The 14,492-nt window shown below is 36.3% G+C and overlaps 1 pseudogene; it reads left to right on the forward strand.

Moving 5' to 3' along the window:
* Positions 1–12,007: 12,007 nt before the first annotated feature.
* LOC100415156 (NSA2 ribosome biogenesis homolog (S. cerevisiae) pseudogene) lies at positions 12,008–13,030 on the forward strand (annotated as a pseudogene).
* Positions 13,031–14,492: the final 1,462 nt, after the last annotated feature.

The raw sequence follows: 14,492 nt of genomic DNA on the forward strand, positions 1-14,492 counted from the left end.
TTGATGAAATAATAAAATCAACTCTAATTTTTTATAAAACTTAAAAATATTTTATTCTTATATGATACTCTCAATATATGAGAGAGACATGAATATAAAAATGAAATAATAGCCAGACCACATATAAAACTAGAACTCTGACTCATTGACTGCAGGAATCTGCCCAGGAAACCAGCCCTTTATCTACAATAAACAACCGGAAAGCCAGCCTGCTATAAATCATACATGCAGGTAGCCAGATTGCTATCACTAGCAACAATACAGGAAGCTAAACAATAATATCTATAACAATCAGCACTGAATGGCCAGTCCTTGATTAATAACTGACAAGTTTCCTGACATTTGTCCCTGCATCTAACTTAGGACCAATCACAGAAAGCCACATGTGTAGCTCCAACCAATCACATAGGTTGTCTCATGTGTATTTGGCCTGCATACAACTTCTCCATGCCAATAACTTCCACTGGGGCACACTGGAAGCCTTCCCCTTGTTTCACTAAAGAGTTTTCCACCTCTCCTATCTGCCTATGATCTCTGCCAAAACACAAGTAATAATGACTTACTCCCTTGGTATAGCAAGATCTAAATAAATAAACTTTGCCTTTCTCATTTGGTTGGTTTTCACTTATTTCTAAATATGTGATGCTCATATTTGTTTTCTCCTTCAGAATGTGATAAATATTGGACAACCTATAATTATTCTACATATTTTTGTAATGAAGAAATGTGTGGAATTACAACCACAGTTAATAGAATGCTTTCTTTGTTTTTATCCTGCAGAAAACTGTATTTAGAATCTGGTTGGATTTCGATTTAACATAGTAGCTCTTCCCAGTTTCTTCTTTTGTATTTTCACTGTTCCTGATTATCCACTTGTTAACTGCAGTTTTAATTATACTGTCATCTCCAAGGATTGGAAACCTTTTCAAAAGAAGAAAAAAAAACCACAAAAGTACTTAATTTTCTGTTCACAAACCCCAAATATGTTGCATTTTTTAAAATAAATCAGCAGTTTCCAGTTCTTTCTTTGCAGCCTTTGTTTAAAAATTTACTTGAAAGATGAGGAAACTACAGTGAAGAATATTTTAATATGGAAGACACTAGTGCTGATCGATGGGAAATTACTGGGTAAACTGCTGTGATTTGCAATCTGCAATTGCAGCAGAATAGAATGCCATTCTGGCTTAATTGTTCCCCTTGGTAAATGGTGTCCGTGGGATGCTACTCTAGCTGTTTTGAAATCACCTTATTCCTGGGAATTATGAACATGAGATCTCTTCACAGCTAGTCTGCTGACTTGTATATCATGTTTGATCAAACAAAATGCTGCAAATGCTAGCTAAGTTGGGGGCTCCAGGCTGTTTGTACTCAATTACAAATGCTATGTGAAGTTTTATTTTTCTTTCTGAGAATGTACTTAAGAAAAGATAAATCCTCTTTGAACTAGAGTTGTGAGAATGAGACCTATACTTCTATAGGTTTGCCCTTGAGAATCTGATGTGGGATAAAGTCAACAGAAAAGGAAGGAGGGAGGGAGGGAGGAAAGGAGGGAGGAAGGAAGGAAGGAAGGAAGGAAGGAAGGAAGGAAGGAAGGAAGGAAGGAAGGAAGGAAGGAAGGAAGGAATCATTTATTTCTAATCAACAAGAATTTTCTAAATCTGTCAGTGTGATATTTTTGTTTGCTATGTCAGGTGATAAAGGAATTGAAAAAATGTGTATATGTGAAGAAAGACACCTGCAAATGAAACAAAGATAGAGGACTCGAAATATTTTGTCTTTATGCAGTCTCTCTCTTTCATTCTAATTCTTCAGAGCACCTGCACATGCCCTCCAGAAACAAGCACCTCTCTTGAGGTTTCCACTTCATTGTTCTGGCAACTGAGTCATTGAGTACTCTCAGTACAGTGCTTCCTCTTGGGAAAGGCACCAAACTCCAAAACATTTTATTCTCCCCAAACCAAAACTTGACTCTTTCTATTTCTTTGGGGCATCTCCTTATGAATTTGGTTACAAATCAGTTTATACTTAGGTGTTTAGAGATAATCCAAGTTTAACTCATTGTACATTACTATACATTTTAACAATGGACTCTTGAGTTAAGGCCATGGTTCTTTTTTTTTTTTAATTTTTTATTGGATTTTAGGTTTTGGGGTACATGAGCAGAGCATGCAAGACAGTTGCGTAGGAACACACATGGCAGTGTGCTTTTCTTTCCTTCTCCCCTTCACCCACATTTGGCATTTCTCCCCAGGCTATCCCTCCCCACCTCCCCCTCCCACTGGTCCTCCCCTTTTCCCCCCAATAGACCCCAGTGTTTAGTACTCCCCTTTCTGTGTCCATGTGTTCTCATTTTTCATCACCCGCCTATGAGTGAGAATATGCGGTGTTTCATTTTCTGTTCTTGTGTCAGTTTGCTGAGGATGACGTTCTCCAGATTCATCCATGTCCCTACAAACGACACAAACTCATTTCTGATTGCTGCATAATATTCCATGGTGTATGTGTGCCACAGTTTTCCAATCCAGTCTATTATCAATGGGCATTTGGGTTGATTCCAGGTCTTTGCTATTGTAAACAGTGCTGCAATGAACATTCGTGTACATGTGTCCTTATAGTAGAACGATTTATAGTCTTTTGGATATATACCCAGTAATGGGATTGCTGGGTCAAATGGAATTTCTATTTCTAAGGCCTTGAGGAATCGCCACACTGTCTTCCACAATGGTTGAACTAATTTACACTCCCACCAGCAGTGTAAAAGTGTTCCTTTTTCTCCACATCCTCTCCAGCATCTTGATAATGGGAACTTAAAGCCCTGTTGGAAACCAGAGTGGGAGATGTAAGAGACTGTTGGCTTCCCCTCAAATGACATTATGATGGGCCTTCTATCTTACCTGTGCAAAGCCCATCTTTGATCATGACCTCATAAAGAACCAATATGATTTTAGAGTTTGAAGGATTTATTCCTCAGAACTTAACCTGTGGAAAAAAGAAATAAACACCATAGAATAGCCAGAATTTTACTGTAATGTGGTCTTAATCTCTCTAAGTTGCTATTTATATCTCAGGTACTCCATCTCTATGTACTTGTACTGAAGATAGCAAATTGTTCCCAAAAGGGACTCCCTGTACACCCTCAAGAGGAGCCAAAATCTTGTGTGTTCTCTGTTCCCAACACATTTGGGTGAATGTTTGCTCAATCATCCCTACCAGGGTTTATAACAGAAAGCTGAGGTCTTGGTTGTAGAATTAGGATTCAATTTAAGTGTTTCTGTTTATTGGTCCATCCCTTGCTATGTTTGCAGTGTGTTCTGTGCCTCTGTGGGAGACTAAGAGTAGATTTCAGATACCTCCTGCTCTGGCTCTATTCTGTTCTTTGTGCTTCCTATTCAGCACCACGTCTATGGGAGGTAAACCTTCCTTTAAGCTACGGTTGCTGCCATCTACCTTCCTACCACTACAAGGGGCTTTGACTCATACAAAACTAAAATCTGCAGGTTCATGATATGACATTGGCTAGATTACTTAAACTATTTCAGCATTATTTTGTTTTCGTTGTTGTTGATTTTCAAAAGGGAGTTAATAATACCTACTTTGTAAAAATCTTTGCAAAGATTTAGAAGATTGTAAAATGCACAGCCTTTTATATATGCTTGGTGCTCAATGGAAACGTGATCTTCCTGACTGTGTTTCACCTTGCTAATCTCTTTGATTCTAAAGACAGCTAAAAATTAACAAAGCATCTTTTTTTATTAAACTAAAAGTACATAAAGTTAAAAAGGATTAAGAAATTATAAATCCAGGTCAAATAATTGCTTCAATTTTTCTGAGTCATTACTGAAGGACTTAGGATACATCAATATACTATGATTGAATTTATATGTGGTAACGAAAGGATATCTGCTTTTGCAAAAATGACAGACTGTGCTGAATTTTTAGGAGTAAATAATAAACCACTTGATGTGAAGTATTTCCTTTACTGACTGTAAATGCTAAAGTCAGGAGTTGGTGGACTTCTGACTTATTCACTTCAAAGTTATAGAATTGGTGAAGTTTGTCTTTTCTCCTGTTTCTCTTTCTCCTTTTTTCATATGTCCCATGGCCTAATTTCTCTTCTCTTTCTCCTTAAAACCTTATTAGAAACTGATAACCGCTATTCAAATAGCAATCATTATAAATCACTAGTTTCCATCACTCAAGGACCTTTACATTTTTAACATTACATATAGGATTAGAAAGATTGGTCCCCAATTGAAGGGATTTGAGCCTTCAATTTTCAAGTACAGCAAGAAAATACTTAGAATAAAATAGAGGCCCTTTCCCAAATCCCTGAAATAAACCACTAGTAATAATCATATTTGATTCTTCTTTTTAAAAAATACTGATATTTGAATCTATCCCACTGAAAAGATTAGAAGATTTAGGATTAGAAATCTTTTTTTTTTTTTTTTTTTTTTTTTTTTTTTTGAGATGGAGTTTCGCTCTTGTTACCCAGGCTAGAGTGCAATGGCGCGATTTTGGCTCACCGCAACCTCCGCCTCCTGGGTTCAGGCAATTCTCCTGCCGCAGCCTCCCGAGTAGCTGGGATTACAGGCACGCGCCACAATGCCCAGCTAATTTTTTTGTTTTTTTAGTAGAGACGGGGTTTCACCATGTTGACCAGGATGGCCTCGATCTCTTCACCTCGTGATCCACCCATCTCGGCCTCCCAAAGTGCTGGGATTACAGGCGTGAGCCACCACACCCGGCCAGGATTAGAAATCTTAAAGCATGGGTGCTTTGAACTATGCATGCCCCAGAAAAGACCTAGAGAATAAAGTCTGGGACCTGTAAAAAAAAAAATACTGTTATACACAGCATGTCCAGGAAAAGAGCAGCACAGCTATGTAACAGTTTCAGTAACTGTAAAATTGGTGTAAAATTATTAAATACGAAAACATCAGACAACAAATGTGAAAATGCTTTAAAGTCATTTCACTTCTATGGTACTGAAGCCATAGAATTTTCATGTATCAGATATCAGCATGTCCACCTAATATATGGACTTTTGAGAACATAGAAATAGCTCTTCCACCTTTTCACTTGAAAGTAAGTAAAAAGATAGTAAGCTTATGTTTTTCTGCAGTAAATATTATTTATTTTGTAATTTGTGTGGTAAAATTACACAGTAACTATAATTGCTTTAAAGACCCACTTTCGTTGTTTTGACACAAAGAAATCAATTGTTTTCAATAAAAAGAAATATGTTAAATAGAACTCAGTATTTCCAGATGAGCTCATTTAAATAAATTTGTTTACAATATTTAGAACAAACTACACACACACACACACACACACACACACGCACCACATCAGTTTTTGTCCAGGACAGAATTTGTATGATTGAAAGGATAAACCCTGAAATATGATTTAATTGAATTTCCTAGTTGATTTAAGCCTTTACTGTTGGTTTAAGTACAGTCTTTTTCTTTGATTGGAATTGTAAGCTTATATGCTTATATGGACATATCTGGTGCATATGCTTTTAGGTATGCATACAAGTCTTAAAAAACTAATTTATATTTGAAAAATGCAGAAGTACTTTTATTTATAAATGTATGTGTGTAGCAATAAGGCAAAGTTTCTTAAATAGATAATTAGCCTAGGAAGTGGATATGTAAGAATATGAATATTTATATTAAATTTCTCACTCTTTCTCTGCAATAGACAGTTGGCCACTAGCCTTAGATAGCCAAGACTATTTTTATACTCGATATTCTATATACCAAAGAGGTGTAAATGTGGGAATCTTGAATTTAAGACAGCAGGTAAGGCTTTTTCTAAACCCAAGAGATTTTAAAGATTTCACTCTGTAATTATACAGACTTCTCCACAAGTAATTGTTTATATAAAGAGAGAGTTTCTTAGTCCATTCCTGCTGCTATAACAACATACCACAGACGGGGTAATTTATAAGCAACAGAAGTTTATTTTCACAGTTCTTGAGGCTGGGAAATCCAAGATCAAGTCGCCGGCAGTTTCAGTGTCTGGTGAAGCCTCCATCTCAGCTTTTTAGACAGCTCCTTGTTGCTGTGTCCTCATATGGCAGAATGCAGAAGGGCAAAAAGGCATAACTAGATCCTGCAGCCCCTTTATAAGAGCATCAATCCCATTCAGAAGGTCAGAGCCCTTATGACTTAATCATCTCTTAAATGTTTCACCTTCTAATACCATCACCTTGGAGCTAAAGTTCCAACATAAATATTTGGAGGATACATACCTTCAAACCATAGCAGAGGGTTAGTCATTCACTTACTCAATATGTATTGAGCATACCATGACCCTGGCACTGTGCCACATATTCAGAAAACAATAGTGACTAAGAATCCAGTTCCCAACAATAAGGAAAAATGGCTTAGGGATACACTGATGAGAAAGCAGTACTCAGCTACTTTAGGGAGTCATTGAAGACATTCAAGAAGAAGCAAAGGATAAAATGAAAGAAAAGATGATAGAAGCAATAAACTCATGAAGAAAACTTTAGGCAGAGAGGGTAAGGATATCCTAAGGTTCAGAGAATTCTGGGGGATCCCAGCATGCTCAATAAATTGTTAACTAAAGGGCAGGTGGTAAACAGAGACTGATGATGATATAAGGGCCAGGTTGTGAAAGGTCTTTACCCTGACCTAAATAATGAGAATTGTACGCTGTGACAATAGAAACCATGGAAAGATTAAACAGGCAAATGATCTGACAAGGCGGGTCCCTTAAAAGATCACTCAAGCTGCAGCACAAAAAACATATTATTGGGAATCAGGAATTGGGGTGGGAGAGACACTGCTTTGAGATTTTGTAATTTTGAAAAGAGTATTGGTAGTTTTTTACTTGTAGTGAAAGAAATGCAAACATTTCAGAGGTACTATATATGGTGGTAGAATCCAATAGACATTGTGAGCCATTAAGTGAAGGGAATAAAAAATGGTAAAAGCCAAAACTGATGCCCATTTTTCTCATTTAAGTAACTGGTTTTATAGTGGCATTGTTTAATGCAACAGGCAGAATTTTAACCAATACTGTGTATTAGTCAGGGTAATTAATGATAGCTGCTATTTCAAAATCTTAAAACCCAATGGCAGACAAAATTGAAGAGCTGGTGTTGCTCACCTCATAGTTATAATAAAGGAAACAGTTTACTTAATGGCCAATCAGGAAACTGGGCTCCTTTAATCATTTGCTTATTCCATATCAGGAACTTTCGATTCCGTTTGCATTGGGGAAAGACAGATAAAGAGAGGTTTCAAAAATACTTTTATGCTACTGTTTTTTAAATGGTAGATATTGTTATCCTAATATAAATGTGGGATTCTACCTTTGAAAAACACTTTAAACATATGGCAAATGTTAGTGAAGAGGCAGCAAGCAGGAAGAAACATGGCATCAGATTTTGGGGAAAAAATACCTATTCATGTTATACAGTGACAAAAAGTTTGGGAGAAAAAAAACACTGTTCCCTGCAACGAAGTGCTAAGCAGACCATATGCCACAAGTGAACTGGCAGCTTTAGGTAGAGTTCATTAGATAGAACCTTCCTTGTATAAGTTTGTTGTCAGTGGCTGCCTTGGACAAGAATGTGCAATGCGGAGGAGACCTCAGGAGTCACTTGGCCATGTTTCAAGTAGAGAGAGAACAGAGAAAGACTAGTAATTTGGGTGCTTGTGGGGCTGAAGAACTTGACTTGTTATACTCCCCAAAAGAGACATGGAATTTTAAATGGCATTAACAACAAAGGATTAGTTGCATTTCTCAAGTGAATATTGAGGGTCTTAGAACGAAGGCCAAATTGAAGGTGTGTGCTCCTCACTCAAGGCTAATAAATATACTGTCAAGATGGTCATGATTATGCTAAGAGAAATACACATGGTCAAGAAATCCATCATATAAAGCCAATCCTAGAACTATGTTTAAAAAAAAGTCACAAACTGAATCTAGTGGTGGATCACAAATCTAATCCACTATGATCAGGTAGGACTTATTCCTGGGATGCAAGTTTGGTTCAACATATGCAAATCAATAAATATGATTCATTACATAAACAGAACTACAAACAAAAGTATATAATCATCTCAGTAGATGTAGGAAAGGCATTTCATAAAATTCAACACTGCTTCATGTTAAAAACCCTCAACAAACTGGGCACTGAGGAACATACTTCAAAATAATAAGAGCCATCTATGACAGACCCACAGCCAACATCATACTTAATGGGCAAAAGTTAGAAGCATTCCCCTTGAAAACCAAAACAAGGATGCTGCCTCTCACAACTGCTGTTCAACTTAGTACTGGATATCCTGGCCAGAGAAATCAGGCATGAGAAAGAAATAAAAGGCATTCAAACAGTAAGAGAGGAAGCCAAACTATCCTTATTTGCAGACAATATGATTCTACACCTAAAACTGCATAGTGGATGCCCAAAATCTCCTTAATCTGATAAACACCTTCAGTAAATTTCAGAATATAAAATCAATGTACAGAATCACTAGCATTCTTATGCACCAACAATATCCAAGCTGAGAAACAAATCAAGAATGCAATCCCATTTACAATAGCCACAAAAGAATAAAATACCAAGGAACATAGCTAACTAGGGATATGAAAGATCTTTATAATAAGAAATTATCTAACATTGTTTAAGTAAGTCAGACATGACACAAACAAGCAGAAAAACATTTCATATTCATGTATAAGAAGAATCAATATCATTAAAATGGTCATATTACTTAAAGCAATTTGCATATTCAATGTTATTCCTATCAAAATATCAAAAACATTCCTCACATCATTAGAAAAACTATTTAAAAATTCATATGGAACCAAAAGAGCGAGAATAACCAAGGCAATTCTAAGCAAAAAGAACAAAGCTGGAGGCATCATGTTACCTGATTTTAAACTATATTACAAGGTTACAATAGCCAAAACAGCATGGTACTGGTACAAAAGCAGATACATAGACATATGGAACAGAATAAAGAACATAGAAATAATGCCACATGCCAAAAACCATATGATCTTCCAAAAATTAAACAAAAACAAGCAATGGGGAAAGGATCTTATTTTCAATAAATGGTTCTGAGATAACTGACTAGCCATATGTAGAAGATTGAAGCTGGACCCCTTCCTTTCACCATATACAAAAACAAACTCAAGATGGATTAAAGACTTAAATGTACCACCTAAAACTATAAAAACCCTGTCAGATAATCTAGGAAATACCATTGTGGACATAAGAACTGGCAAAACTTACACTACAAAGATGCCAAAAGCAATTGTAACAAAAACAAGAATTCACAAATGGAACCTACTTACACTAAACTTCTATACAGCGAAAGAAACTATCAACAGAGTAAACAGATAAACTACAGAATGGGAGAAAATAACTGCAAACTGCACATCTGACAAAGGTTTAATATCCAGAATTTATAGGGAACTTAAATCAATAAGCAACAATCAATGTTATTAGAAAGTGGCCAAAGGACATGAATAGACACTTTTCAAAGACATACACACAGTCAATAAGCATATGAAAGAATGCTCAACATCACTAATTATTAGAGAAATGCAAATCCAAAGTACATTGAGATACCATCTCAGCAGTCAGAATGGCTGTTATTAAAAAGTTAAAAGATAACAGATGCTAGCAAGGTTGTGGAGAAAAGGGAATGTTTATACACTGCTGGTGGGAATGTTCAGTCATTGTGGGAAGCAGTTTGGTGATTTCTGAAAGAACTGAAAGCAGCATTACTTTTCAACTCAACAATCCCATTATTGAGTTTGCTAAAGAATTAAGGATTATAATAAAGAATACAAATATTCTATCATAAAGATACATGCATGAGTACATTAATTACAGCACTATTTACAATAGCAATAAATGCCTATCAGTTCAGTGGTAGACTGGATAAAGAAAATATATATCTCTAATTTAATAATTTTGCTGTTCTGAATGGTGATGACTTTGCTAGCTATTGTGAATATATATACATATATATGTATATATATGTCACATGGTGTGTATGTCTATATAAACATACACAGACATACATACCATGGAATACCACATAGCCATAGAAAGGAACAAGAGAATTTTTGGCAGCAACATGGATGCAGCTGGAGGCCGTTATCCTGAGTTAATCTAACATAAAAACAGAAAAGCAAATACTACATGTTTTAACTTATAAGTCGGAAGTAAACATTGAGTATATATGGATGCAATGAAGGGAACAACAAATACCAGGACCCACTTGAGAGTGGAGAGAGGGAGGAGGCTGACAATCAAAAAACTACCTGTCCGGTACCATGCTTATTACCTGGGTGGTAAAATAATCTGTACCCCAAACTCATGGGGCATACAGTTTATCTATATAATAAACCTGCACATGTATCATTGAACCACAAAAATAAAACAAAAGAAAAATCTTTGGGTATAATTATTGGTACATGGAGCAGACATAAAGCAAATTAATCAGAAGCATAGTACATTTTTTGAGATAAATATATTGATAAATAGTAAGACTAATACGAAAAACAGTTCACTTGATTGTTTGAAACATAAAATGATCTTTAGGCTGTCTACTCCAGAAAAAGGCAGGTTTTAAAGTCCATACAACATCCGAGTATGTGTAAAAGGAGGAAACTTTTGGGCAGACAGAAGAAACATATTTCCCCTTCTTCATTGCATCAGAATGGAGCCATGTAACTGAGCTCTGGCTGCTGGAGCATGGTCAGAAGTTATGTACACCCATTGCAGCCTAATCGCTAGAATGTGCTACATGATGTTTAATGTGTGTGCTCTGAATCAGTTGACCACGTGAAAGAAACGAAAAGATCACAGATGGATGAAGCTTGCACTGGGAGAGCATTGATGTACATGAGAAAAAACTTCCAAGTGTTAGACCACAGGTATCATAGTTTAGCTATTACCCTAGCATCAATACATTTTTTCATCTGTGTAGGCTTAAGAGAGCAAATGATACTTTCAGTTTAAAATATTTTGAATCAGCGACACCTTTGGGATGTCTAGAGTCTGACATTCAGGTCTATTAGAAATCGTAGGACTAGATGACATCATCCAGGAATTGAGTATGCAGTGAGAGAAGGGAGCCATGGGTCTTACCCCTGAGGAACACTGTCATTTACATATGGTCTGAAAAGGCTGGTCACTTAAAGGAAACTACTAAGAGTTGATCATAAATATAGAATGAAATCCAGGAGCCTCTATTGTCACCAAAAATATGGAAAGCAGGTGCTTCAAAGAGGAAGCAATTCACCATGCAATACTGTGAAGAGACATAAAAAAAGATGAGGGTTGAAAGGTATCCATTGGGATCTCACTGATGATTTCCAAAACCAGCAGTTTTATAGGAGTAGTTAGTGTGGCTCCAGATTTCAGTGGGCTGGAGCCTGAGTTGAAAGTAAAGAAGAAAAAGTATGTAAGTGATTTTCAAGAATCTTGGATGAAGGTGAAGAGCAAGATAATGTAACTAGAGTGTATAGGGTGATGGCAGGATTTTAAGACATAAGAGGATAAGAAATGGGTGAATGATCAGCAGACAGCTCATCTCTATCAGTGATTACAGAGAATCCCATCTTATAGTCATTATAGCTCCACTTCTAATCCTAGAACAATTTCTACACTTTTTCCCACAGTCCTGTGAAGTTAGATTGTCAAGTTCTTCAAGTCAGGGGATGTCTTCTATCTCTATGTTTTCTCTAGGGCTAGACAGACATTAAGCACATAAAAGTGTAATAAATATTTTATTGATATTCAACCACAGTAGAGATTGACAATGCTTGATGAGAAATGAGATTCTGAAGAAAATTCATAGTATTACATTTCAGAAATAGGAATAGAATAGAAATTTAAAAAGAAAAAGAGTCAGCCTTTCCTGTCATGGCCTGCGTGGTGTCAGCTCGTGGGTCTCAGAGACGCGAATATTAAGAGCATTTTTACATCCCAGGGGCCACTCGTGGCGACTCTGCGGCCATCACCATGCCACAGAACGAATATATAGAATTACATCGTAAACGCTATGGATACCGTTTGGATTACCATGAGAAAAAGAGAAAGAAGGAAAGTCGAGAGGCTCATGAACGTTCAAAGAAGGCAAAGAAAATGATTGGTCTGAAAGCTAAGCTTTACCATAAACAGCGCCATGCTGAGAAAATACAAATGAAAAAGACTATCAAGATACATGAAAAGAGAAACACCAAACAAAAGAATGATGAGAAGACTCCACAGGGAGCAGTACCTGCCTATCTTCTGGACAGAGAAGGACAATCTCGAGCTAAAGTACTTTCCAATATGATTAAACAGAAACGAAAAGAGAAGGCGGGAAAATGGGAAGTCCCTCTGCCTAAAGTCCGTGCCCAGGGAGAAACAGAAGTATTAAAAGTTATTCGAACAGGAAAGAGAAAGAAGAAGGCATGGAAGAGGATGATTACTGAAGTATGCTTTGTTGGGGATGGCTTTACAAGAAAACCACCTAAATATGAAAGATTCATAAGGCCAATGGGCTTGCGTTTCAAGAAAGCCCATGTGACACATCCTGAACTGAAAGCCACCTTTTGCCTACCAATACTTGGTGTAAAGAAGAATCCCTCATCCCCACTGTATGCAACTTTGGGTGTTATTACCAAAGGTACTGTCATTGAGGTAAATGTGAGCGAACTGGGCCTTGTGACACAAGGAGGCAAAGTTATTTGGGGAAAGTATGCCCAGGTTACGAACAATCCTGAAAATGATGGATGCATAAATGCAGTCTTACTGGTTTGACAGCAATTTAATATATAATTAGAGGACTACACACCAATTGGAAAAACTGCCATTACTGTAATGTTTCTGAATACTACCAAACAGCCATGCATGTCTGCAATCAAGAGATTTATTGTAAACATTAAAATGGTCCCACTGTATAAATGGTCTTTATTTTGAAATCTACTTAGACCCTATGTTAATAAAACTGATTGAAAAAAGCAAAAAAAAGAAAAAGAAAAAGAGTCTAATTTTCAAGAATTTTGATGGAATTTTCTAGGGAGTTTTCAGAACATTCTTCTGTAAACATTTTTAATATTAGTTTGCCACTAACAATTACTACAACATCAGATACAAAACTGAATACATGTGTTATAAAATACTTGCATATTCCTATAATTGTAGTTGCAATATGACCTTTTAAATTTTTGTGTCACTTGTTAATTATATTAATGCTAATAAACTACTACTAAGGGTACCTTCTCTTTTATCTTATTTAACTTTCACATTGGGTGAATCGAATCCTGATGCAATCAAGGCATGCAGGCTAGAGGATACATTTCTTTCTACTATGTGACAGACTGGGATTTGAATTCACTTTCTTTACTTCCCAGTCCAAGGATTTTGCACTATATAAGCTCAATACATGAAATTTTGACATTTATGTCTCAAATATTTGCTGCATACACCTAGTCAGTTTTTGTGTCTATCTTCTTTTCCCTGGCGTCTTTGATCTTTGGTATATTTGAAATGAAGGATAATTATTTCATCTAAACAGAAATGACTGTTTAACACATCCATCAAACATTTATTTGTTAGGTGGTTTATAGATCATCTGAGAAGCCCATTCAGGCCGCCTGAAACCTTTTTCATCTTACGGGGCTGGTACTTAAGGTCTTGGCTCTGTAACCAGTCTTAAGGTACTCAGTGAACAACAATGCACTTGCTTGAGTTCTGCAAATCTTATTAATAACGTTGCTCATTGGGTAGGTGGACACTAGTAATTAGGGTGAGGATATTATCTACGCCCTTGAAATAAATTGATGCTGTTTGTTATCCTTAACTCTCTACATGTGAAGCTTCTCCTGGCTACAGTTGAAAACTGATACCAGCAAAAGTAGTAGATCAGGAAGGCAAATAACTTCAAACTACAGAAAATTTTAGTGTTTAAAAATTATCCCAAAAATACATTTAGTTTAAAATATAGCAGCTCATGCTACAAACTGAAGTTATAATATGGTAACTCTACTGCAATTATCTTAGTAATGGACAATTGGCATTTTAATTGTCCCTTTGCCAAATTGTAGTTAATGACCTTTCCTTCTCATGAAGATAGGATAAAATATGCCTTTGGAAACAAACAGAAGGAAATATAGTCTAATGAGAAATTCAAATGAGTGACATGGAGCCGCCAAGCTTGCACCGAGTACTGTACTCTGAATGGTATGTTCTTAGTAATCAGATATTTTTGAAAATTATTTTAAAATTATGAAAAAAGATAATTAGTTGTCAGCTGGAGACATTTCAGAGTTTTGCAAGCCAATTTTGAACTAAGTTTTATACCCAACTTCCAAATACTTTGAAACTGTGCTTAAATTGGAGAGTATATCTCTCCCAGAAAATATTATCATTGAATTTCCAAGAGAAGAATGCCCCTTAGAAATATAGCACATGGTTTCAATGAGAGAGCTCTGGACTGATTAGG

The sequence above is a fragment of the Callithrix jacchus genome, chromosome 13, assembly GCF_049354715.1.
Source record: "Callithrix jacchus isolate 240 chromosome 13, calJac240_pri, whole genome shotgun sequence".
NCBI lineage: Eukaryota > Metazoa > Chordata > Mammalia > Primates > Cebidae > Callithrix > Callithrix jacchus.